This window comes from Rutidosis leptorrhynchoides, chromosome 5, assembly GCF_046630445.1.
Source record: "Rutidosis leptorrhynchoides isolate AG116_Rl617_1_P2 chromosome 5, CSIRO_AGI_Rlap_v1, whole genome shotgun sequence".
Taxonomy (NCBI): domain Eukaryota; kingdom Viridiplantae; phylum Streptophyta; class Magnoliopsida; order Asterales; family Asteraceae; genus Rutidosis; species Rutidosis leptorrhynchoides.
The window spans coordinates 201,146,158-201,156,297 of record NC_092337.1 but is presented as its reverse complement, the minus strand read 5'-3'; the positions used below and the strand labels follow the sequence as shown (position 1 = coordinate 201,156,297).

Sequence of the window (10,140 nt, the reverse complement as noted above, 5' to 3'; positions counted from 1 at the left end):
CAAACAGCATATAGTGTTTGACCTTGTAATGATCCTGTTGTTGATGTACCGTACACGGTGATTTTGTACGGGGCGTCACATGTTGTTTCATTTGCAAACCTTTAAAACCAATTCACTTTTCATTGAGTAATTGGATCTCTGGTCGATTGTTTTGATGATGAAGAAAGGGAAAACAGAAACATGGTTATGTATATATCTATTATATATTAAAGCAGAAAAACAAAATCGATGATATGGTTAAGGGTGTTAACGGGTATTCGAGAGGTCATGGGTTCGAGTCTTGTCCGGGGCGATTCTTTTTAGAAAAAGCTTTTAAATGGTATACACTTTTAATTTTATTTCTAATATTATTATTATTAGTAATTATTATAATTATTATTATTGTTATTATTATGATTATTATTATTAATGTTATTATTATTATTATGATTATAATTATTATTGTTACTATTATGATTATTATTATTATTATTGTTATTATGTCATACTTATAATTATTATTATTATTATTATTACCATACTTATAAGTATTATAATCGTTAATATCATTAGTATTAGTATAAGTATTATTTATGTAATTTTTATTATTAATTTTATCATTCTAGTATTATTATCATTTTTATGATTATGATTATTATTATTATAATTATTATGAAAATAATATAATTTATTATTATTTTCATAAATATTAGCATTAGTATCATTTTTAGTACTATTATTATCATCAGTAGTAACATAAGTATTATTATAAATTTGATCATTATTATTATTAATATGATTATCATTATTAGTATGATTATTATTAAAAATTGTTATCATTATTATCATTTCTATTAAAATTATTATTTTACTATCATTAAAACTATCATTATTATTATTATCAGTATTATCTACATCATTATTATTAAAATAATTAAAATTACTAAAATAAAAGTTTTAATGACGTTATTAAGGTTATAAGTATAAAACACTACAAGAAAAACGGCCTTATAGGACCACCACAAAGGTCCTATTATGTACTCTAATAGGACCTTTGAGCTGATAGGACCACTAACGACTTGGTCCTCCCACAGTGGCGTCCTAATAGCCTAAGAAGGGTCCTAACAACATTTTAGGACCTTATTAGAAAACGGTTTTAAAAAATGTATTAGAACCCTTACGAAAGGTCCCATGAACATATTAGGACCTTATTCTAGGGTCGTATAATGCGACATCTAATATTTCAAACCATATAAGTACTTTATTTAAGGGTCCTAAAAAACATATGAGGATCTTTAAAAAGGGTCCTAATAGCTGAAAAAAGTTTATGAAACCCACTAATAAGGGTCCTATAATATCATTAAGGACGCTTAAGAAGGGTCTCAAGAACCATATTAGGACCTTATTATAGGGTCATATAATGGAACTTCTAATATTTTAAAACATATAAGGACTTTATTTAAGGATCCTAAAAAACATATTAGGATTCTTAAAAAAGGTTCTAATAAGTTTATGAAACCCATTAATAAGGGTCCTATAATATCATTAAGAACCACACAAATAGGGTCCTAAAATAAGTTTTTTTGAAACCCATAAATAGGGTCTTGTAAAATAATTAAGGACCACACGAATAGAGTCATAAATACTATATTGCGACCTTTCGATAGAGTCCTAAAACACACAAAAAGGTCCTAAAAAACACATATTAGGACTGTTAATGAAGGTCCTAATATCCTAATTAAGATGATGAGACCCTTTTTAGGGTCCTATAATATAATTATAATTATTTACATTATAAATGGGTCCTAAAACATATATTAGGATCCATTAAAAAGGTCCTAAAAACATATATTAGGACCACACGAATAGAGTCCTAAATACTATATTGCGACCTTTCGATAGAGTCCTAAAACACACAAAAAAGGTCCTAAAAAGTACATGTTATGACTGTTAATGAAGGTCCTAATATCGTAACTAAGATGATGATACCCTTTTTAAAGTCCTATAATATAATTATTTACATTATAAATGGGTCCTAAAACATATATTATAATCCATTAAAAAGGTCCTAAAAACATATATTAGGACCTTTTAAAAGGATCCTTAAATCTCAAAGTAAAATTATGAAACCGATTTTTGGGGTCGCGGAATTCAGCTATAATGGTCATGATAAATATAAAATAATGATATTAAAATTATACTTAAAATAAACAAATTCTATAAATGAAATAGACATCCAACAACTGATTTTTATTTAATAGCAAACTCAGAATCTCAAATATGTTTCATCTGGAAGTAAACATAGTTACAAAAAAACAAATATAAAAGTCTAGTAACATTTGGCGATAATAATAAAGAAGTAAACACATGAATACTAAGAACGAGTAGATCGATCATAAAGCAATCTTCTTAATCAAGAGGTACTACCTACAAAAAAAAAATATTTCATATGTTAGTTTTAAACTTTCGCGTTAATATAACTTATAATTACAAAAGTACACTTTAAGAAGGTCATACCTCGACAAAAATTTTTAGCCATGCAATAGGCGTGCCTATAGCTTCAATAATTGTGTTCATATGTCCATACGGCCTAACCAGCTCTTCGTCTTTTTGAATTGCCACATGAGGATTAACCGAACAGTATCTTGTACCAATCTCTTTCCCTCCCACCACCTCTTTTGGATCTAAACTCAAAACCCATCCTCTTGCTACTATGTCAAACGGCTTGTGAATGCTCCTCAGATATACGTCAGACTTAACCTGAATATCATTTTACAGCAAATAAGAGTTAAAATATATTTGTTAACATTGAGAAGACAAAGTTTTTATAACAAAAACATACCCGTAAAGGTGGAGGTTCAACGACTAGTGAGGTAACCGGGGAAATAGTTGAATCACTGTTGGACCGATTCTTTTCCCGATTCTTTTGTGCTCTTTCCGCCTCTAATTCCACGATCTTTGATTTCAACATTTGATTCTCTCGTGTGTAAGCAACATGAGATGGTGTTACACCCCATAGATCAGTAGCGCGGACACCTAAGCCGTAAAATAAGGTCGTAAAATGCACATAAGTAAATGCACAGAAGATTTGTGAAACCAAGTAAATGCACAGAAGATTCAATAATTCATGAACACATCAGTATCATAAATATATTATTTTGTGATTTTAATACTAGAAAGATAATGAATTTAATTATCTAAAAAATGCCATGACAAACCTTATCATTTGCTAATCTGTAACACGAATCGAATGCTATCACAAAACACAGTAACCTGTAAAATGAAATTTATTATTTACAACTTTAGTCTTCTGTTTTAGTTTGATTTGACTTTAACAAATGACAAGTATCTTACAAAATGTCTACACTCAAAACATAGAGCAAGGACTCCAGATAGATAAATCACTTTATCAAGGATCCATAACAAAATAGCACAAAACGAAATGTTTGTGCAAGGATTGGATAAAAGTTGGCCCCCAATGGCAATGGTGTTTGGGAGTAAATATTTGTGCAATAAAAAAGGTGGTCTTTTAAGAGTTCAAGTATATCTCTTAAAGTTAGCAATATACACACAAATACAATCAGTTTTATAAGGATATATATGTATATATACTTTCTAATTTAATTGCAATTAGATTGCAAGTTTTGTGGTCTTGCAGTTGCAGCTAAAAAAATTTATGTTCAATGTAAAGTTCATCATCAAGTATAAGTAATTATTTAATATCAATAAGTATTAATACTATGCAAGTGAAGATATATGTCAGATAACGAAAATTTTGATCATCAACATCAATATACCCACAGGCGTGGAAAAGTTTGTGATTATAAACCACACAAATCACAAATTTGTTCCAAGGTAAACAACAATCACGTATTTAACAATTCATTAACTTATTTCTTAATTTTGAATTCCATACATATATCTCTAGAAATCCGACCTAAGTAAGTATACGAGATACAAATTGAATTACTCCGTAACAAACAATAAGGTACATACCTGATCAGTGATTACTTGGCCAAATGATATACAAAGCATACCAATAATGTTAGGGATGGTTGCAATCATCAAAGACAGTAGTTTTGGCCACCTATAAAAAAAGGCATTTTATACATAAAAATTAATAAGTTAAACATTCAGCCACTTCATATTTCTAGATCTCAAATGCATATAATACTATTTTGAGTGTTGACCCATTTAGATAGATAAAAAAAATAATTGAAGAGTCTAAACATCAATTTAACAACAGCTAAAAAGTTGAATAGTCTATACAGCCAATATAACTAAAAAAGTTGTTCTTCCAAAACAATTGACTGAATGGAAACCAAAATAATGAATCAAGATTTTAAATGTGTCGTTCAAAGAAAAAATAAGAACTTAAATGCCAAAGATTGAGCACGTAATTATGATGCTTACATGAAATTTCATTGCTTGCTCTGTCTATTAACAAATTATTATAAAACCCTTAAATCACAAAATCTTCATAATTGAAGTAGTAGTACAAATTAAAATTACTTGTGAAACTAAATAACCGTCGATGATAATATAATAACAATAAAAATGAATCAAGACGACAAACAGGTTAAACACTAATGAACAAGAAAGATCTAATTTTCATTACTACTAACCAAATACAAGATTATTATTTATATAATATTGATTATTGATTACTGTATTATATAACAAACTAAAACATTAAACTTCTAATTACAATTGATTTAATTAGGAATTTTACTTCGTACATACGTAAATATAAACACAAACATCAATGATTTGATACATAAAAACAAAGTGTACAGACTATCGGGTTGTAATTTTACTCTTCAACACCAAACCTCTTACATGTAATCGGTTAAATATTAGTAGGGTAGCGCCTATTACTTTCACAAAATATATATATAGTTAAATATCATGATTATTGATAATTCGAATTTACCTTGCAGCCGGGAGTTTGTCTCGCGTCTTCGACCTCTATTTCAAACGAATGAAAAATCTAAAGATCCAAATAAGATGAAGCGCGTGTTAGGTGGGAAAAAAATTTAGGTTCAAAATTTTTGGGACATAACTGCCGCTAGAATTTTGTGTGCGTGCGTGGACTTTTTCTTCTGTTAGGGATATCCCAAAGTTATAGGAAATAATAATAAACTAGCTTTAATAGCCCGTGGCATGGTGGCTAAAAAAGTTGGTATAGTAATACGTTAATATTTGTACATATTGTATGTGTTATATATTAAGCACATGTATTTGCAACTAACAATATGTTAAAAAAGTTGGTGTATTAAGTTTTAACGAATTCAACAATGAAACTGAAATTACCTCGGTAAGCAACTTATGTGGTATGACGTTGTACATCGCCTCCAAATAGCAAACTGCATGTTTTCCAGCTTCATCTTCTATGTGCATACAAATAGCACATTTGTGAGAAGGATACATGAACGGATCATTTGCATCAACATTTTCTTTAATTTTTATCTTAAAGCCTGTTGCCCAACTCAAATAGCATACAAAATTTATTCAAGGTGATTTGATGTGAAAAAAGTAGAAACTACAAAATTGATTCGAGTTAAAAATCAGTTATCTTGTTTCAACACCAGTATTCAATGAATACGCCATTATCAATTTAATAACATGTAGTGTGACTTGCATCTGGGTATCAAATATGGCATACATAGGGGTCCTTTATGTGGAAAAATGGTTCATTAAAAAAAGTCAACATTTCAAAATTCGGTCTCAACAATTGAAATGATGGTATCTGCACCTCTAGAATCAAGCAAATTGTTACCCACCACTGTATTGAGTATAAAGCTACATGACCACACATAAATATAGCATCCCTATTGATGCAGGTAGTTAATAGTTAACCATGTTAATATAGCATCCCTATAAGCTTTCAATTTCAACAAATGACATTCCAAAAATAAAATCTTTAGTAGTGAGAAAGGCACCATGATTCTCATATTTGACTAACTAATTATTAATAATCACAATTGCAAACATGAAGTGTTTTGGAGCCACACGCCCACACCAGCCCGACCCAATACGTACCAAAAAAAGACATGTTTTGACATATTACCCACTAAAGCCCAATAAAAGAGATAAGAGAAACAAAAACATACCTGTCGGAACATACAAAGAGATGCCAAAATGGATCCCCTGATCCACACGCTATAATACATTGGTCATTTAGACCCAAACAAAAAAACGAAAGGGATTGCAATAGCTGCTATTAACCAACACCCAAACACGTATCCTGTGTTAAATACAGAACATATCTTATTATTAGACCATTTAGACCCAAACACGAAAAACATGGAATTTGTTCAAAATTCATGTACACAGTTATAGTAAAATGGGTCATTTAGACCTAAACATATAAAAAATGAAGTGAAGGAAACTACAACTATAACAAATGTATTAGAACAAATTTTAGTGCCATCTATTGAGGGTGATTCTTTATTTATTATATTTCCTTCTTTATAACTGGTGAAACTTAATAGCAGTTGCCCATGTCTATTTTAAGAGATTCAAGGAGTTCATTGAAGGCTTGCAGCTACCCATGTCTATTTTGGGATTGAAACTGAATGAATGGAAAGAAATCCAAACCTACATTTGAATCCCACACACTGCTAAATTATCGACCTAATATGGTGATATAAATATCATAAATAATGGAACGATGTTGTAATAAATAAATGCATGCAAAATCAACAATAAATTAGATCAACCTTGCATACCTTCATCTGGATGAGTTCATCAAACTCTATCTGTAAAGCATATTAGAAGTTGTATACCCTGTCATCCAATTCAACAAAAAATCAATATCAAAATTCAGTTGCATAAATCACTATTGTTTATTTTAAGTAGATAACATATCTATGTGAATATTCAGGACACACATACATTATTAACTTACAATTACAATTGCATTAATAGGTTCATTCATCCATCATTTCTCCTCAAAAGATGTCCAATTACAATACAAACGCCAAAAGAGCAACTTACATAAATTTATTTACAATATCGATACCAATTGACACTAATAGTGAGACTAAATGATATACTTACAAAATACAAACATAACATCGTGATCTGAAGAATATACCTCGACTGAACGATTTTGCGAATTTATTTGTACGTCAACGATGAACTATTAGACAACTGCAAACCAATTTCAAATCAAACACATAATATATCAATAACTACCCTTCTCGATACATGGATCATGATGAACTTACAATTTGTTTCAAAGTCTAGAGGAAAGTTCAGATTTATAATCGGAGTGACCAGTGACCTACATAAGAAAAAAGATATAAATAAGAGTGCAACATATAGTCAAATTGTCCCTTACCTAATGCTACAAATCTTAAATCATAAGAGTGCAACATCTGACATCTTAAACAAATGTTATTGTTGCCACTTCACGTGTGTCAAATTAGGACTTAATTTCGTATCATGGCAAGTAAACAATCCAAGGATATTAATCTATTTGAGAATAGTTAAGTGGAATTGAGACTTACACATTTGTCTAATGAGACTAAAGGAAAAGACGTAGTCAACAATCGCTGATTTGAAAAGCCCTAATTTTACATACACCCTAATCGTCCATGGGAATTAAAACCCTAATTGAATGAGATTCGTAGTGAAGAAACCATCCAGTAGCAATCGTTTTGAAGAACATGTAGTCGATAATTGTGGTTCAATTACGGAACCCTAATTGAAGAACAGGTAGCGATTTGAAAGAGAAAGATAGGGTTGGAGAGAAAGAGAAGCCGTTAAAAAAAAAGAGAGAGAAAGAGAAGTTTTTTTTTTTTTTTTTAGAAAAATAGACGAATGAAAGCTTGACAGATGGCAGAACCTGTGGGAATTGCGAAAGTAATTAGAGAAGATTAAGAGGTAATTAGAGGGAAGACACGTGGGTTAACCATGTGCTTTATAATAGGTTATAGATAGAAGATAGATTATAGATAATACTATAATAGATAGATACCATAAATTAAATATTGTAGATTAAATATAGTTAATGTTGTAAACTAGTCCGGATCCGGTCCGCGCGATGCGTCGGGCCCTTTCGGCCTGCGTATTCATATTTAATGTAGCTTTATGTATTTACAGAAGGAAAAACGGCCCATGTGTTAAGCACCGTTGTAGATATGTTAAGCACCGTTGTAGATGTTATTGTCTTTAGCGTTTTTTAAAAGTGTCTGTTTTGAACGTAGTTAGTTTCGTTTTGTTCCTAAAATTATTTCGAGTCTAACGGTGCTGTCGAAAAAATTTAACTCGCGGCGAGCAAGAAGATAAGGTTGTCGTTGTGTTTAGCGGTTTTTAAAAAGTGTCCGTTTCGAACGTAGTTAGGTTCGTTTTGTTCATAAAATCATTTCGAGTCTGACGGTGCTGTTGAAAAAATTTAACTCGCGATGAGCAAGAAGATACGGGTTGTCGTTGTGTTTAGCACTTTTTAAAAAGTGTCCGTTTCGATCGTAGTTAGTTTCCTTTTGTTCATGAAAATATTTAGAGTTTAACGGTGTGGTCGGTGGAATTTAACACACGGCGAGCAGGAAGATACGGGATGTCGAAGTGTTTGGATGGAGTTTTTATTTTAAGTAACACAATTTATGTTTTACCCCCTAAAGTTTGGTGTAGTTTTTATAAGTCGGTTATAGGTGAGGGGGTGTTTTGCGTTTTTTGGGTTTGAGTTTGGGATGGTGTCGTTTGATAAGGTGGGGTGGCCAAAACGACTACCAACCCCACCTCTTTTAGTATATAGGTATAATATAATATATGTAACAACCCTGATTTTTCCGTTACTTTCGTTAACCTTCCGTTAGTTTATTTAACGGCGATTATTTAACTTTTATGTGTTTACGTGTATTAAATGCGTACTTGATCTTCGGAGGGTTTTAATAATTAATATGGGTTGATATTAATTCAAATAAATATTTCGGATAATGAAATACGATAAAAACTATACGATTTTGATAAAAGCTTTTTGAGCAACGAAACGCTCGGGTTTATTTTAATAATTAATTTTATTAATTATTAACTTTTTAAAATATTTAATTTATTGGGTTTTTAATAAATTAGACAATTGGTTGCGTTTAACGATCGGGTTAGCGTTCCGGGCCTTCGGTACGACTAAACGGCACTTAAAACGGACCACGATTACACGGGATTGTAAAACGAGAGCCCGGGAACCCCATGAGGGCCCCATTCGGCCGAAACCCCCTCCCCACCCCCTTTTATGTTTAATTTTTACTACTTGAGGGACTTAAGTGCAATTTGTGGTAATTAGTCCATGTATAAATAAACTAGTAACCTAAAAACACTGCCATGATCCCCACCCTAATATTTCAGCCGACTTTTTGGCTCCCTCCCTCCCTTTGGCCGTCGACCTTCAACCCACCACCATCACATCAAAAATTAATTTTTAGATTAAGCTTTCAACACAAAGATTGTAATTCCCGATGTCCTCTACGCGTGTGTATCATTAATTTTGTGATCAAAGGTATAAACTTATGAACCCTAATTCTTAAAATCAGATTTATATTAAGGTTTCATGATTTAGGTTGTCTATTGCTCAAGTCTTGATGTATGATTGTTGTTAGATGCGATAAATTGTCCGTTTTGATCATTTATTGTGAAAACCGAATTTGTATTTGCTTGATCAGAAAAATTAAGTTTTTCAAATGTTAATTATTATGTTATAATCAGATTCCTTGCGAAAAACTATTGAGTTTAGGCTTTGGATTCGCTTGATTTCGTTTCCGTATGATTAAGTTATGTCAATTTGAATTATCGTTGTGTTTTTGTTGCTTGATCAGAAATCGGGTATTGATAGACAATGAATTGGCATGTGAGACTTATACCAATGGAAAGATAATTTAAAAACACTCAAGTTAGACTAGGATATCATGTTTTTTGCTTATGTATAGCCCAAGATATGCTCGAATTAGTGTAAAAGTAGTTTTATACAGCACTTGCATGAAAATAACCTTGTATGATAAAATGTGTTAACTTTTGTGATTAAAGCTTTGCATATTTGAAAATTAGACAAAAATTACTTCATCTTTAATGTGGATATCATAGGCTAATTGTATCTAGATATTCGGATAATCGTATGTGAATGTCACTAACTAAATGAGAATTGAATCTGTAAATTGAACACGG

General features: G+C 31.0%; 1 long non-coding RNA gene across 2 annotated transcripts; it reads right to left on the bottom strand.

Annotated features, from left to right (window-relative positions):
• Positions 1-2,498: 2,498 nt before the first annotated feature.
• LOC139850608 (uncharacterized) lies at positions 2,499-5,050 on the bottom strand. Of its 2 annotated transcripts, XR_011760082.1 has the most exons (5): positions 4,913-5,050; positions 3,976-4,066; positions 3,198-3,252; positions 2,822-3,015; positions 2,499-2,739 (listed from the first exon to the last, which is right to left on the bottom strand). It is a non-coding gene; the product is annotated as an uncharacterized lncRNA (long non-coding RNA). The 2 variants fall into 2 exon arrangements; XR_011760083.1 differs by lacking the exon at positions 3,198-3,252.
• Positions 5,051-10,140: the final 5,090 nt, after the last annotated feature.